Below are 16892 nucleotides of genomic sequence, written 5' to 3' on the forward strand. Positions count from 1 at the left end.
TGGAAATTAGACGACGAAAACAGTCGAACGCCTCTACGATAGCGTTAACGATATAATTCCCGACATGCCATGCTGACCCATATTTTGCAAGATAGTACGGCTATAGTACGAGCGTTAAGTCGTAACGGCCGGTTTCGCTAGTTAAATTCCAAAGCTGTTAATCGTTCCCATTCACCAGTCAGCCCAAACCCAACAGTAACAAAGAGAAGGAGCTCCACGGAGAAAATGTTTGCAGATTCCGCTCTTTTCCTACGCCCCTTTTTCTATCTTTTTGCGTCTATTTTTCGGTTTCCTTTCACTTTTCTTAAAGTTCCTTGCTACCTACAAATTTGATCTACCTCTTGACGAGGGGCAACTTGGCGATAGAGAGAAGAACAGCTAGAGAAGATAAGAGACGAGGAAATTTTCAAGTCTCGATCGCGAAATGTCGCTAAAACATATGCGCTTCTTTTTCTCGTTTCATTTCGATTCGTTCGTGCGTTCGTACTTTTGCTAGTTTCAAGAAGGTGATTAAAGTAATTTTAATGAAAGTGTAACAGGATTCGTGATACACACAGATTAATTCGACTCTCAAATTGATTCGAAGCACTTTATCCGAAAACTGGTTCGTAGAAGAAGTATAAATCGTTGGTTTCATGCGCAATTAGCGTCTCCGCTCGTTCTCCGCTAACGTATCTCTAACGCGATACTATCGACTTGTGCAACACGATATAGAAGCGTTTTATTCGTTTCAAGGTTTGTTTCGTAAAACACACGCGTGAGTGCGTCGAACATGTTAGGGCGGTTATACTGGTTAGAGTTTGATATCGTACTTGGTACAGTCCAATTATCCACTTGGAATTCTTTCAGTAGGTAGACGCGGCACGTTCGTGGTCATATTTGTGCAAAATTGTGTATAAATCTTTCAAAAATTCTTAACTCGATATATTCTTTACGATACAACTAGCAAACTGAGCGTTAAAACGATCTTTCAACAGGTATACGACCTAATTTTGGTAATAAAACAGGCCGAACAATTTTCTGGTTAATCGCAAAACTTGGCCCCAAAGTAATTTACAGAATTATACAAAGTCAACGTACAAAGTATAATCGAACATTCTCAAGAAGTTTATACGCGTACTGAGAGGAAAATGGTCCCAAGAACGGCCCGTATCGGAGAAGCCACAACTCAGGTAACAAGTTCAGGCGAGGTGTCCTTACCTTCGTCGTCGCAGTAGCTGTTGTATCGCGAAACGTTGGCGACAGTCCGGCGGCCGTCGGTGCTCTTGCTGCAGACATGTGGCTGATGACCGTCCTCACTTCGCCGTGAGTGACGATCTTCTACCGACAGAAACCTCGTGAGCAGCGAGCTCGAGCAGCACCTCCTGCTTGTAATAGCTCGACACCTCTGCTTTCCGGGTTAACGGCGATTGCAGCATTCGCTGCTTCCATTCTAGCAGTCGCTTCATTGACTCTTCGCGCTGCAATCAGATGCATCTTGTGGAAAGTGTCTTACAAACCCGTTCTCTTACGGAGCATTAAACAGAATTAAGCAAAAAAAAAAAAAAAAAAAGAAAAAATGAAAATACGTGTATTTTCAGGAAATTGTCTTTTCTCTGCTAGTGAATTCCAATATTTATCTAATGAGCAAAATTTATCCGATTGCGATAATGGTGAACGAGACGAAAATTAAAAAAAAGAAAAATTGATACAAGAAAACTCTGCTGGATGATTTTCCACTTTACGAGATCAACAGTTCATCGATCAATGTTTTTCAAAACTCATTGTACAGGAGCGTGTATTTTATATTTTTTCTTTACTGTAACCATTTTTAAACTTCATGATTCATGGTATATTTAAACTTTAGAGTTGAAAGTTATGTGGCGGCACTCGAGCACGGAACTTTCCAAAGGCTTCGCGACACAAAGCGGTATACCTTGAAAGCGTAAGGCCGACGTGCCTAATGTGCCATCGATATCTCTACGGTTCTTTCGCCGAATGTTCGGAAGAATGCATGCGCGGCAACCACCGCGGTACATCTAATAAACGCGTGTGTAGTAGGGATATCGAAGGACGACTAAGGAAAGAATCCGTTTGGTTTCGAACAAAAGAGTCATTCTGCCTCAAGCCGCAAAGTGCGAAAGGTTCAACATCATAGCGAAGCAAACACAAGCTGAGATACGCGATTGTAAACTCTCGATGGTTAATCATAAGTGTGGATCGTATAAATTGTTGACTGGTTGATTGTTAATAGTGATAAACTTTTTGTTGAACATTTGAGTATTCCTTCCGCACCTATCACGACTTACCACCTCAGTTATATTTTACAAAAGGATTAAATAGAGAATTACTTCCTTTACAGATTTACAGAAAATTTTGTACGAAGATCCGGGCTGTGCCAACATTCCTGTTTAGCACTGTATTAGCATCAGCGAACAGTCTAACTTCGAGTCGGCTTGACAAAAATCGAACAACCAGCACAAACAACTAGCGACCGCTTATTTTCCATAGCTCGGAATATAGTTATGGACATAAGGACGAAATTGTTATCGGAGAAAATACAAAAGTTATATAGTTCAATACGACAAGATTTCTACAGGTTTCCACATGTTACGTATATAGAAACCAAAAATGTAATAAAAATAAAAAGCGACCTAAAATAAGAAGATTAAATATATTTGTTTTCGTGACTTACCTTTATATGTAGAATAATTTTCTGTCCGGTTACTGCGTTACCCTATCTATTATTGTACAAATTTTTAGGTTAGAATTATTTACACAAAGCTAATACGCGTACGGGTATCTTTTCATTTTATAAACGTTTATGTATAAAATATCAGTCCACGTTAAATCAATTTCTTTTTATAGAAACTTAATAAGTTAATTTTCTAGATAGAAAAATTAAAGCTTTCAGTAAATTCTCGTACAACGCGCACTCTACTGCGTACCAGACAATGGTCAGTGAATGTTATCGAACTCTACGGCGATCGCTTAGATAATGACGACGACGGATTAATATTGCTCAGTGATTGGCTACGCTTCGAGCCTATAGGCGGTACTCGTACGCGATCACTGCGCAAAAATCATTTCGTGCCATGCTCCTCCCCCTCCCCCTTCCTTCGCTCGCCGCTCATTCAGCTCCGCAGGAACTAAAAATAGGCCACCGATCTGTCCTGTTTCGCGACCAAGTTTTCAGAACAGAAAAAGAAAGAGAAGACAATATCGTATAAAAGTACCGATTTTAAATGGCTTAAATTAAATTACAAATTGTAATGTTAAAAATGTAAACCCAACACAAAATATGGTATGGCTACGTCGTACTGTCGCGTAACGGTACTTTTACCAAAATCACTTTCAAACAGAAATTCGTCGTTTATTGTGTCATATCAAATCACATATGTAATTTATATTTTTCTTGGGCAAAAAACATTATATATATATATGTAAATTCTATAGAATTTAGAATACCAACCGACAGTTTGACTTTCCCTGTGTTTACTGGGAATCAGTCGAACGATATAAATAGAGAAGGACGGGGATTTAGGATAGAAAATAAAACAGGACTTGTACATTACACACACATATATATTAGGTCATCCCATAAGTCCGTGCCGATCTTTGTGTTTACATTTCATATTTAAAAAAAAAAAAAAAAAAAAAAAAAAACAAGAGAACTTTTATCGAGACGGAATAATGAAAAATGGGAAGAAGTTGTACAACGAGAGGGGGATTACATTTTTTCATGCAACTGAAAGGTATGTAAACAATCTTAACATATATAACCGGTCAAAAAACGGAACGAACTTATGGGATGACCTAATATAATTCGTGACATGATTGTAAAATCTAGACATGATTCTTTTGTTAGCTTTTCATAATTGTGTCGCAATTTTAAGATTAATTAAACGAATATTTAGTAATGATTTTAACATTGAAAATAACGATTATTATACTGCGAATTTTTATATGAATACAATATGTTAGAATATGTGAAACATAAGATCCGGTCAAATAACATCAACAAACGAAAAACAGTTTTGTACGAAAAAAACAAGAAAGACATAAAGAATAACAGACTTTGTTATCGAGAAAATTGATCTTAGAAATCTGTTTGAAACATGTAAATTTGGTTAGTTACCGACTAAACAGACGCAAGTTATTCTACGTGCGAAAATCAGAGAAAAATGTGGAATAAAATCTGTTCACTGTTCGACACGTATCTAGTTCTGCAACATTCAATAGGCGATTCTTGTGGATTTTTGCGTGCTACACTCGAATTTGCAACCCGTTTTCCCTCTATAACTCACAATTTTCAAAAAAATCAATTTTGAAGAGAATTGCAAATTTTCAACTTTGGAAATATTTTATGTTCTTATAGTAGCAGCTATTGAGTTGCGGTTGAGATGAAAAAATTCTGTGGACTCTCCCGAATAAAATGACATGTATTGTTATTGCATTATGAACATTTAAACATGTTTAAATAATGATTAGAACGAAAAGGCATCTCAAACGCAACGTTTCTTCTTACATTTCTCAGTTTATTGAAAAAGGTCTAGGAGAAAATATAACTACAATACGCGATACAACAAACATTTCTGCTAGGGCAAGCACCATTTACCGTATTTCATTTGCGATATAGAAGCACAACTCACAATGTCTTGTCCGCCATTTGGTAGAACGGAACCGCTAAACGCACGCAGTTTTTCATCGAAAGTATTAACATCATCAAGATTTTTAGATTTCTTATACCGCTGCTTGGCATTGATGGTGGCACAACTTAAAAGGATTTCGAATTTGCTTTTATTGAATAGCAAATCTACATTGTGCTTTTCTTTCTATCATATAAAAGGGTAAATTTAAAATTCCATCAGTTTTGCGCCACAGGACAAAATTATTACGTATCGCTCTGACCTGAGTTTTACGACAATATTTTCATATCTTCAGTTGTTTGCGACACCATAAGTGGAAGGTCATACTGCTTTCACGAATAATGGTATATCTTGTGTTTAGTCAGTCTTATAATGCTGTTGAAATGACTCGTTGGAAATCTCTTCGTAAATTTTAAAAAGCTTCTCCTCTAAAATTTACCTTTTTGCGAATTGCTCCACTATCAATATTAAGCAGCGATATACGGCTTCTATATCTTTCTGTTTCTGCTTCATCGATTGAAAAATATTTACTGAAAAATATTCTGTCAATTTTGGAAGTTTATTTTCAAACTCTTCTTTCTCATTAATTTAAAAATTCCTTTTTTCGAGCTCTGCATTCGAATCTCTCGACACTTTGAAATTTCACAAATAATAATTTGTCACGATACTCGTAGTTTTCTGACAGTTCTGAGGTAAGTACTGAGAATCATAGTCCTTTTACCAGAAGGTTCATCGTCTCTCTGCTCCGTGGCTGTTTTTTTCTAGAGCATCTTTAAGCCAGTTTGAGGGTTTCTTGTGACATTTGCCCTCGAAAGTGCTCTGAAATTGTGCATCCATTCGAGAGTTTAAGTACAAATTAAATATAAAAAAAAAATTTTTTTGAAAGCAGCTTAAAAGTTTGCTACCACACAGTACTCTCAGAATCGTTCATTTGAGATTCGCTCGTGCGTTTGTTCGTCTGTTCTGCAGTTTGTTTCGAAATACAAGTGAGGTGAGATGGCGACTGAACGAAAAGCTTTATGGTCTTAATATTGCGTACAATTGCATACAATTGGGTGTAGAGATAAAGTAGGTACATATTCGACCCTGACAAAGAAATTTCACATTGGCCAGCAATTTCAATTTATAGTAAAAATTCAATTTTGTAATAAAAATAATTGGAATAACAATTGCCGGAAGAGATACAAACCGAAGATGTGACATTACGCTTTTTATATTTAGATTAGGTTGGAAATTAAATAACTAAATGCAAAAGTAATATAAAGCTACATATCGTTTTGAAAGTCTTCAAAATGTATTTCCTATACCGAAGTGCACGAGACGAAAATATTTCTGAAAATGTTTTCTTTCTATTGAATCGCGGAAACCAAGGTAATCACACATATTTTTAAAAGGACGTAAAAGACCAAGTTGAATTTCATGGTAAACTATCACGGCAATATAAACACGTATAATTGGCATTCCTTTTTACTCACGATAGTCACCAATGCCTCTGTATATGACTGGATTGCGTTTTTGCCGTAAACGATTTACATTTTTTCAATTCTTTTGATATCCGTAATTTGAATATTTAAGTAACATGTCTATTTGATTTTACTTACTTTATTATATATACTTTACCCGGTTTCTTAATTGCGAATTTTCCGCTGAATTTTTTTCAGCGGAGTATTGAAAATCATTTGCAACAACCTAAGCCCAATACGTTGATGATACTCATTTTTAATTGAATTATTGTCACGTTTCGCGACCCGCACGATCCGTAGCGCGAAAGTAAAATTGATAATTTCTTTCAAATCAAGGTAATTTAAAACGTTTATTTGAAACCGTGTTTACAGTATTTGAAGTGAAAAGCAGTTAAAGCCGCTAAAAGCTATATCTTGCGAAAACTTATCTAACTATGTATTTATATTTACCTAATTATGTTTCTATAACGATATTAAGATAATTTAAATTGTAAACAAAGTCGCCAGTTGAAAAAACGTTAGGGATATTTCCAAACATTTTCAAAAGAAAGAGCTCAACTTACATATAACTTACTTATTTACACTTACATATAAATGTAGCGACTCAGAGAAGTCAGTAAGAACAATAATTACCGTTCGTTTATCGAATAGTATACGATAATCGTTCGTTTATCGAGTAACAATAATTATCATTTGTCTATCGAGCATATTAATTAATTACCGTTCGTCAACCGAATAATTACTATTGTCTATCGAAGAGTTAATTACTATTTTGACTATCGAAGAGTTAGTTATCATTTTGTCAACCGAAGAATTTTATATCCGTCAGTCTGTCAGTCAATTGTCAACATCGAAATCAAGTAAGATTTGAATAAATCATTACATATTGTTAATTTACTTTTGAACAACTTTAATCCTCTGCCGTGCCAGTATTCCAGCGCATAGCAGGTTAACCGAAAGTATTATAAACAAATTATAAACAGAGTCAGCGGACGATTCCCTTAATTATATCCTCATTCTGCCACCGTTGCTGTCTATAGCAATATGATCTTATCTATATACGTGACGCAAGCTTATTATTATGATTACATTGAGAGTGGCAGTAAATGGGAGTATGGGTTACATTTCTTACACTTTTGTATATATAATTGTGTACGACACTTTATCCAAGCTCGCTCAACTTTTGTTTATATGCAGTGGTGTTTTATAAGTTAGGATACGTGTTACATTGTAGATAGTATAACCATTTGCGTTCAAGAATTGCTTCGGTCGGACGTAGCAGCAACTCCAAATGATTTAGCGTATATGTGACGCTATAGGTAGCTTAAAATGATTTTATATACAAATTAACTTTATATTCTAAAAAAGTTACCACAGTTAAGTATTATCAAAATATAGCAAGAAGTTACCAAAGTTACCTATACTCCCATTTAATAATTTATCTCTAATAATTTATCTATATTTACATATTTGAAGATATGATTTTGTAATATTAATTTCTGTATTTTTGTGTATGATAATTTATCAAGCATTCACCAAGATGCATTCTAAAATACAATTAATCTCATTTATCAACAGTTTAGATTGAAGTTCATCTTCATTTCAGCTAATTTTATTTGCGAAAACCATTTTTTTAGGGTTTCGAAACTATAATACTTTTGCCATGATCGTCGAATTCGAACTAACGCCGGAGACATTGTCAGACCCATAGTTTCGGAGGAATTTGGGATTAAACATTTTATTTCCATTTTAAAATCTAGCTTTACATTTCGTAACAAAGAACATAAAGAGCCGAAGAACCTATTTACGAACCAATACTGCATTCTTATCAATTGGAAATGTCGAAATCTAGCATAACCGTTTGAGTCCCAGGGGTTATTGAAATAACAGAGTCGAAAAATCCCTAACAGCGCCATACCGTTTGTCTTAATCGATTGCGAAGAGAAACAAGCGGCCCAATAACGCTCGTCATATTTGTTACTTTATGAAATACATCTATATTATTATATATGAGTACTATTAGTTTCTAAATATTTCATGTTTTGTTCAATAAAAATTATTGTGTTATTCATTTAGTATTGAGTTATCGTGTTCCCATATGTTCCATAACAAAGTAACTCTGATTCTTGGATATTTGTTGACACGTTTTCAAACTCTTCTGCTAGTTATATTTTTCTCTCCTTTATACACCTTTTTACGCTTGTATTAGTTACCAAATATATTGCTGCGAATAATTATAAACTCAACTATATTTTCAGATTTTTTATGATGCTAAAACAAAAATTGAAAGAATCGTTTGTATAATGTCATATTATAATATAAAACAAAACTGAAGATAGAACAAACAAATAATGTCTTTTTTCGAACTCTGGAAAAAATTAAATTTTCTCTTAAAATTATGTTTTTGGTTGTGAAACAATATAAATTCAATGTTAATTTTGTTATCCTTTCATTGAATATTTAGTGGATTTTCCCTTATTTTTTATTACTTCTATCAATCTATGAGGTACACTATCCACTAATTTATTTAAAAAACAGGAGAGATATTATCCAAAGAAGTCATTGCTTTTTTTAGAATTTAATATATATATTAATTTATACGTTAATATATGCATTAAAGAATGATATTGTCGTCCTTAAATGGAGAGATTCGTGAGATTTATCAACAAAGCACACTCCCATTATGGTACCAAGTGCGAGAAATATTCGCGACATTCATGCTGCTTTTACAAGCCAACAATCATCTGGAAAATTGAAACCACTAGCTGTTCTTGCATACGATAAAGTGTAGTATAGATTATTCGGATCAAATGTTTTCTTACGCCATTACAATTAGAAAAGGACTCAAACGGTACCGGAAACTTGGTATTCAATTTCCTCTGGGAATTACAGAAAAACGCTTTAATAGTTTACAAGATTACAAGACAGAAGGATACAAATATCAGAAAATTTATAGAATTATTAGAAAATTATGAAATTATCAGGGTTGACTGACAATGTAATGATATCTTCTGTTTAACGTAGATATCATAATATTGTCATCCGAAAAAGTGCTTCTGGACTGTTGAGGTTATCTGATAGAGGAACGCGTGGATACATTTATAATAGAAATATATATACAAGTAAGCATAAGTATAGGTATAGTATATGCCGATCCAGATCATCACTTTAGCAGTGTCACATTACAATAGAATATAATAGGGAGCAGGTTGATACATTGACAGCAAACGACATTACCAAAAAATTAACCTTGGTATGTAACTCTAGCTGAAAGTTACAAAAAACAGCAATAAAAGTCTACTTATAGCTCTTTTGTTTCTAGACCTTGTGACCCAAAAACAACATTCATATTCAAGGACGCAGTAATATGGACCTCTCCTTTTCGTTAACTTTTTTGCTTCACCAAGTTCTATTTTCATCGTAACAGCGGTGTCCAGGTCACGGGTATACAAACAAAGAAGATGTAGAGTTTTTCTAGAGGTAAATACTTTAACAAGGACAAAGCATTACATTGCAAATAATTTTTTTAATAAACCATGTATCTATATTACTTTTATAACAGTTTAATAGTCTTATTATTGTTGACAATCGTGGATCTTTGTCGCCGAAATAAACGCATAGCAACACTCAAATTACACGTAGAAATGATATTAAAATAGGTTCATATTTATTTAATATGTGATTTATTATCTGTTATATATTAGGTTATCCCATAAGTTCGTGCCGACCATTGTATATACATTTCATATTTTAAAGAAAAACAAGAGAACTTTTATCGAGACGGAATAATGAAAAATAGGAAGAAGTTGTACAACGAGAGGGGAATTACATTTTTTCATGAAACTGAAAGGTATGTAAACAATCTTAACATATATAACCGCTCGAAAAACGGCACGGAACTTATGGGATGACCTAATACTTTGATGGAGAGCTTCAAGAGTATCTAACGTTAAATGACCAATTGTCTTTAAATTTTAACAAGAATTTAATTTGTTCACATTACAAGCTTCTTTAAAAGCTCACATCTAAAGTAATTGAAAATCGGTTTACAAACTTGGTTTCTTTCTCTATTATCTTGATGATTACCAGCAAGATGATCACCAGATGTCGATGCATCTTCACAGTACATGTTCAGCTAATCTGAGGAGCCGATGTAAATCTTAGGATTTAGTTAACTAAAGTCCTTCAAACGGACAAACAGTCTTTATCCTAACAGTCCCTAAATCTACCACCTACTACGGGAAGATACGGGAAATCTGCTTTTCTCACGAACAAGGCTTCCCCGCTAGCAACCTTCTCTCAAGGGCGGTTAGCATCCTTCTTCAACCACCAACATAGAAATTAACCAATTAACAGGAACGTCCATTTCCCTCACTTTCCGAACGAAGGCTTTCCTCGACGAATCCGATGATCTCGTGTCCTTAGACACACCCCATCATATTTTTCCTCTGCAGCATCATCGTGACGGAAAGTCATTCTCTCGTGAGGTCGCATTAGCGAGATACATAGCATCTTTATGCTCGGTGGATATTCTACGTTTTAACAAAGAGTTAGTTCAGTAATACTTGTACCATAGACAAGCAAGTGCAGTACAACTTGGACTTTGGAAGAAAGCGCATTTGGTTATCCCGTTGACCGCGGATTCGTTATCGAATCTGAGGCCATTGTCATTAGCGTCGCAAGGTGTCTAATCACCACGGTTAATTGCCAACACTATAACATTTCTACTTGTGTTAATAAACGTTACCCCCAACCCTAACCCTAATGTAAACCCGACATATATAACTTGTATAGCTCGCCCTCGTCTGCAACTTTTTTTCGTTAGTAGTGATCTTTTTTTAGGCAGTTAGGCGATTCAGAACTTTCAGTAATGAAAATGGAAACAAAAATTATGTAATATTGTATTATTTTTGGAAATCAGGCGATCAATTCGTGAAAACTCAAGAATCGACTTTTTAAGTCTTCTTCCGTATCTCCTGAAAACTCTCCGCTTCTAATCCCCCTTCTCTTTCTTCTTCTAGCTCTTAACTTGCTTTTTTTCTTTGTTCAATGTTCGCTTCTCCAAGTTCTGTTTTATTTTCTATCCCAAGTTCCCGTTCTTCTCTATTTATATCGTTCGACCGACTCGCAGTAAACACAGGAAAAGTCAAACCGTCGGTTCGTGTTTTAAATTCTATAGAATTTACATGTATAGGATATTCATCTTTTATAGGAAATATGACCCCTATACGTTTATACGTTTATAGGAAATATGACTCTTATACGTATAGTTAAAGACTATAATTACACCCGCGAAACCATTAAATTCCTGTCTCAACGCATTCTTACACGGAGGGCAGTTTACGAGCAATTCGCATTTATAGGTTAAATTCAGATCTCTCTGTACATCAGGATCCTGAAATCGGTAGTCTGTCGAATAAGGAATAACGAATAAAATTTGATTTTTATGTAGAAAGCTGCTGGCAGCGTGGGTTTCGGTGATTTTTCACTATGTCGTAGAAATCGACGTTTTGAACAACTTTTTCCTCTGCATGTTACCACTACTCGGCCTTACCTTGCGAGATCTTTGCAAAAATCTGTCGGTACCACCACTACGGTGAATGATACATATAACTGTGTGTCTGTAACACCGTATATGTTCGTATTGTTTGTCAACTACTCTCCGGTGGCCGAATTTAGAAAGCTAATGTAAACCTTATAATAACCGTAATAACTGTCACCTTCCAATCACATGCAATATATATACGAAGACTGGGCGAACTTGGACTGCTAATCCACGGATCCTCCGAGTTATAGCCGCTTGCAGAACTGCGTAATAAAAATTATTATTATTAATGGTATGAGTTAGGTTTAGAATAATCCAAGTCTTTTAAATTACAGTTTATATCGAGCTTTATATTTTATTGTCAAGTTAAATATATTTCAGCCAATATCAGCAATGATTCTTACAGTCTCGAATACGCAGTTGTAAATAATTAATTATCGTTAGATTCGGAAAGTAGAGTTCAAAGACAAAAACATCAATGTCTGATGGATGTACATAAACAAATCGCCAAGCGACACGACGCTCAGCTATGCTTGTGTAATATCAAAAGCAAAATTGATAGTTGCGTTACGACTCAGCTATTTTATTTTATCATCCAACCCTCAACTTTACGTGATACTTGCGACTCTGTTAGATATACATGTAATATACATGTAGTGTTACCGACAGTTTTTTACGAATATCTCGGAGACGAAGACCAAGCGGCAGTAAAATGCCAAGGAAGAAGTGTTGAAAATGTTGATTTCTACAGCATATCATGGAAATTCAAGCTGCCGGCAACTTCTTAAATAATTTATTATCTAAAATTTTATTCTCATTCTTATTCATTATTCATTAATTTTTTCTTTAAAAAGAACATTTATTCGTCCGTTTTTTTCTAAATAATTATGTTCGATACATTATAGAGAAACTTTTTATTCGTCTTTATGCAATAAAAACTTCTTCTCTCTTATGAATTGATTTCAATGTATCATTCTACAACTGGTAAAGACGAATAATACACAAAATAAATCATAAATAACTCGAAAATAAGATCACATCGCGTATATGTATATTTATATAAACTTCTTTTCTTGTTTGCCAAATCTGTTCCTACTATATTCGTTACGTACAATAAAATATCCTGTAGAATTTTGGTATTACCTCTTCTATCTGAAGTATTGAGATACAAAAATTGCTTTTAAAATATTCTTACGGGCAATATATATTGTTGACAGTGAGTAAAATATGTACATATATATCGTACATGTATAATACGGCTTTGTATACACTGTTGCCCAAGGTTATAGTTTGGTCATCTGGAGGTTAGAGAATTGTTACGTACAGAATATCTTCTTCGATATAGCTATAAGCATTGTAGCGGTTTATGCCATATATTATACTTACGTATGTGTGTGGCAGTTACGCAATTTACGAACGATTACGTACGATCCATTTTGTTATATCACGATAAAAATCACAACGTTTGAGACATTAGGTTTCATGTTTGAATAAAGATGCGTTGTTGTAAAAGACGTGTCTGTAAAAGAAAGACACTTTTCTGACAACCTTGTATAATCGGCGCAGAGACATTTGCGCAGCGTACAGGATTCGCTTATAGTCTAGAAGCGTAGACAATGAACACGCAGTACGAATCTGCCTTTAATAGGGAAGGTATTGTTCAACAGTCTTTCGTATTCGAAATGCGGTAGTGTAGACCTGCTACGGAATAGTTATCTATTTAAACGTTACAATTTTTGTGTTTAGCAAGTGTTTGAGCAATTGGTAAGAAGTAACAGTTGCTAAGTAAAATATAAAATATGGTTATTCGAAAGTTCGCTTGCAATTTTCTATAAAAAGGATTTATTCAGGATAAATACTTTATATTTGTAAATTTTATGAATTAAAAAGTTTCTGTAGATTATTTTAATCTAATAACTTTGTTCTGTCTCTAGGATGGGTCATACGGCAACCAGATAGATCATTCCACAGTTTTCTTATTTATTTTTCTTTTTTCTTATTTTTATTACATTTTTCGTCTCTAATGTACTACTTGCATTTATACATTTATATTAACGCAAGAGTGATGATATACGTATTTATGTTTTAGTTTTAATTAAAGATATTGATTATATTTTTTAATATAAAAGTTAGGTCGTTCTTCCTATTTTGCTCATTCAGAACCAAAAATAAAGTCAGTCATCGATAATGGTTACTAATAACAGAACTTAACGTATAATTATATCTATTATTTGATTATTATGTTCTTATAAAATAATTATGTTTTTGTTAATATTAATTATTCTTTGAATCTCGTATTGTATTTACCTGATAGATAGTAATATTTTTACGAAATTTGTTTAAGAATCCTCCTCTGATACACTTCGTGATACACAAAGAAGCTTATTACGCAATTCTTCATAAATTCTTTTCCATGCTGTTATGGTAAGTTTTTGCCCTACTTCTTTTTGATTATCTACTATTACTGTACTATTTGCTATAACGTCTGTATTTTAATCGCAAAATTGTTTCAATTAAGGAAAGTGATACAGTATATTCATTCGTTATCTTTCCTATTTATTAACCAAAAATTATGAATGAAATAAATCAAATCTCAGTTCTCAGATTCTGTTACAAGTCATTACAATTAGATATGGACATGATTTAAATAATATACCGAGTCTGATATCTACAAAATCGTTTAAAACTTTCAATTTTTATATATAATTTATATGTAGATATTTTATTATACATAGAAACATAACCTCAATATTTAACCAATGGTGAAACAATAATCGGTAGAATATCTCACGTGATATTGATGTTATCAGAAAGAGTTTTAACAAAAATTGTTTAGTTCGAAAAAAGACATCACATACGGTGCAAATTATTTTTTTGTAGATCCAGTAGTAGGGTCCCATTTCAACTTCATTTTTGCAAATGGAATCATATATTTTTTAATACATTTATCGATCTATCTTTGTATTCCCTATGAAAAAATTAAAAAGAACTGTTAGTTCACCAGATATCTTAACTTGAATTCGTCGTATAAAAGACAGGTAAGGACGCGAATCGATGCTCTTATGTTTACTTTGTCCTCGTCTTTCGTTTGTTTCAACGTAAACACAACACCGCTTCGTGTCCTACGCTTATCTTTCATACGACAAATTAAACGTAGGATATAATCTAAATTAACAGTTTTTATATGATATGAAACGTTAAGGTATCGGTTACATCACTGTTGTTTACAAAGCACGAGTTTCGACTGATTGCTAGATAAACAAGAACAATGATAGCAACAAAGAACCGAATATCTCATCAAACAAGTCATATTATAGGATGTCAGTATACTTTCCGCGGTGAACTTATGTATATATTGTTTATATATATTGTTTTCATATAGTTATTGCAAAAGTATTTTTACTATTATTTCCTATAGTATAGCGAAATATGTTATATTATAGAACTTATACAGGTCCTGTATCTTTACAAAAATCACTTTTTTAATTTGTGATATAGATGTCCACGGCTCATAGTACTATGTGAAACACGGGGTGCGCCTAACTCACTTTCCTTCCCCCTCGTCATTTAAAAACTTATTGTCATATATAAAACAGCTCACAGGTTTGGTAACTTTACTCGATCACTCTATGTCGGATTTCTTTCTGATAAACACGTTCCTGATTTTTTTCCTGCGTATCTTCGTCGGAGTATGAAATTAGGCAGGAAACCATTTTCTGAGCGTGAGAGTTCAAGAAGTGAGAGAACAGGATAGCCAATTTTGAATATGAAAATAGAAGCAATGTGCACGAAAGCTAATTTTTACCAAAACTAAATTTTAGAATTATATGCTTTAGTTGAAATACGATCTCAAATGTTAGGAAATAACGTAGTATATTACAAGCGAAAGAATAAAATGCTACAGAAAGCTCTCGAAACCAATTTCTTTGTGTTTGTTGTTACTTTTCTAGCGATATATCTATTTCAAATTCCGATTGCCGCTCATAGGTTGGAACACTTAATAACAGAAGTACGAATCCCCCTTGATACCATTCAATTTCTATATAAAACATTTTTCCCTGTTTTTTATACGTATAGAAATAATAGCGCGTATACACTTAAAATGGACATACTGTATACGTTATGACTTATGGCTCATAACTGTTTAGTGTAATAATAACGGTATCTACGTGTAGACTCTATCTCAGAACACATGACATTTCAAAAAGGCTACTAAATTGAAGTTAAGTTTCGAAGAATCTAATCCTTCTGGCCATATGGATCACCGAAGGTCAAAAGGTAATATGAAATAATGTTTAATAGCAATTCGATGTATCGCATAGTTACTGAAGTCCGTGATGCGTGTGATTTCGATATCCAATCTTGCAGAGATTCTTCGTAACGAATCTGTTGACCAACTGAACCCGTCTAACCTTTCTTAGTACCCTTTTCACACCTCGGAAGTTGGGGAAAAATTAGTACTGGCAAATAGGAGGAAATCGTGGTGTTCATGAGATTTTCGTTTAAAGGATTTCTGTTTCGCGTTGGTCCTAAGTTCTCCATAGTCTAAATCGAGCGTACGATCTCTAAATAAATATGAATGAAATGTTGCGTGAACATAACATCTCCTTTTTTGATGGGATATCATTTGTTGGTATGCTTTCACACTCGTAGATCGAACGCGTGTCAAGAAAATATTCAAGTGAACTGTTACCCTGTAGTATGCGCGTATGTATGTATATATGTAGTACTTATCGTTTGCGCGCTTCATTCGATTTCCTGTTTCTCTTGAGTGTGACGTTTGGCATCAGTCACTGATGTTTTCATAAGTTGGATGGGGGAGCAGTAAGCTATTCTTCCATTTGTACGGTTGGATGTATTGTACTTGGTTGAATTGACTTTTCCGTTCTCGATCTTGAACTGAGTCAAGTACGAATTTCCCCATTGACCATTTCACCAGTCCGACTCGGCACTCGGTCACTTTTTTTTCGGAGGAGGGGAAAATGCTCTTACGCATACCCCGTACCAAATGTACATGGGTTATGTGGGACTCGGCAGATGTCTTGCTATACCCACCTCCCCCCTTCCACTCCTGAGATACTTGAGGTTCGCCTCTACTAAACGTACCCGACTCCTCTCATCTTGTTCCCGTCACAGCTCTTCCTCTTCTTCTTACTCCTCTGGAGCGTCCATCTCACGTCTCCAGCCCCTTTTCTTTTCTTTGCCTGATGATCATCGCCCGCATGCAGAACTCTGAGAACTTCTGCCACGAGCGAT

General features: G+C 34.4%; 3 long non-coding RNA genes across 3 annotated transcripts; 1 reads left to right on the forward strand and 2 right to left on the reverse strand.

Moving 5' to 3' along the window:
- Window positions 1–1430: 1430 nt before the first annotated feature.
- Window positions 1431–3053, reverse strand: LOC126926104 (uncharacterized). Its single transcript, XR_007714262.1, has 2 exons — window positions 2675–3053; window positions 1431–1460 (listed from the first exon to the last, which is right to left on the reverse strand). It is a non-coding gene; the product is annotated as an uncharacterized LOC126926104 (long non-coding RNA).
- Window positions 3054–3637: 584 nt separating this feature from the next.
- LOC126926114 (uncharacterized) lies at window positions 3638–6425 on the reverse strand. The gene is made up of 2 exons (XR_007714281.1): window positions 6230–6425; window positions 3638–5447 (listed from the first exon to the last, which is right to left on the reverse strand). It is a non-coding gene; the product is annotated as an uncharacterized LOC126926114 (long non-coding RNA).
- Window positions 6426–6434: 9 nt separating this feature from the next.
- LOC126926117 (uncharacterized) lies at window positions 6435–10129 on the forward strand. The gene is made up of 3 exons (XR_007714284.1): window positions 6435–6951; window positions 9116–9344; window positions 9414–10129. It is a non-coding gene; the product is annotated as an uncharacterized LOC126926117 (long non-coding RNA).
- The last annotated feature ends 6763 nt before the right edge of the window (window positions 10130–16892 follow it).

This window comes from Bombus affinis, chromosome 17 (genome assembly GCF_024516045.1).
Source record: "Bombus affinis isolate iyBomAffi1 chromosome 17, iyBomAffi1.2, whole genome shotgun sequence".
NCBI lineage: Eukaryota > Metazoa > Arthropoda > Insecta > Hymenoptera > Apidae > Bombus > Bombus affinis.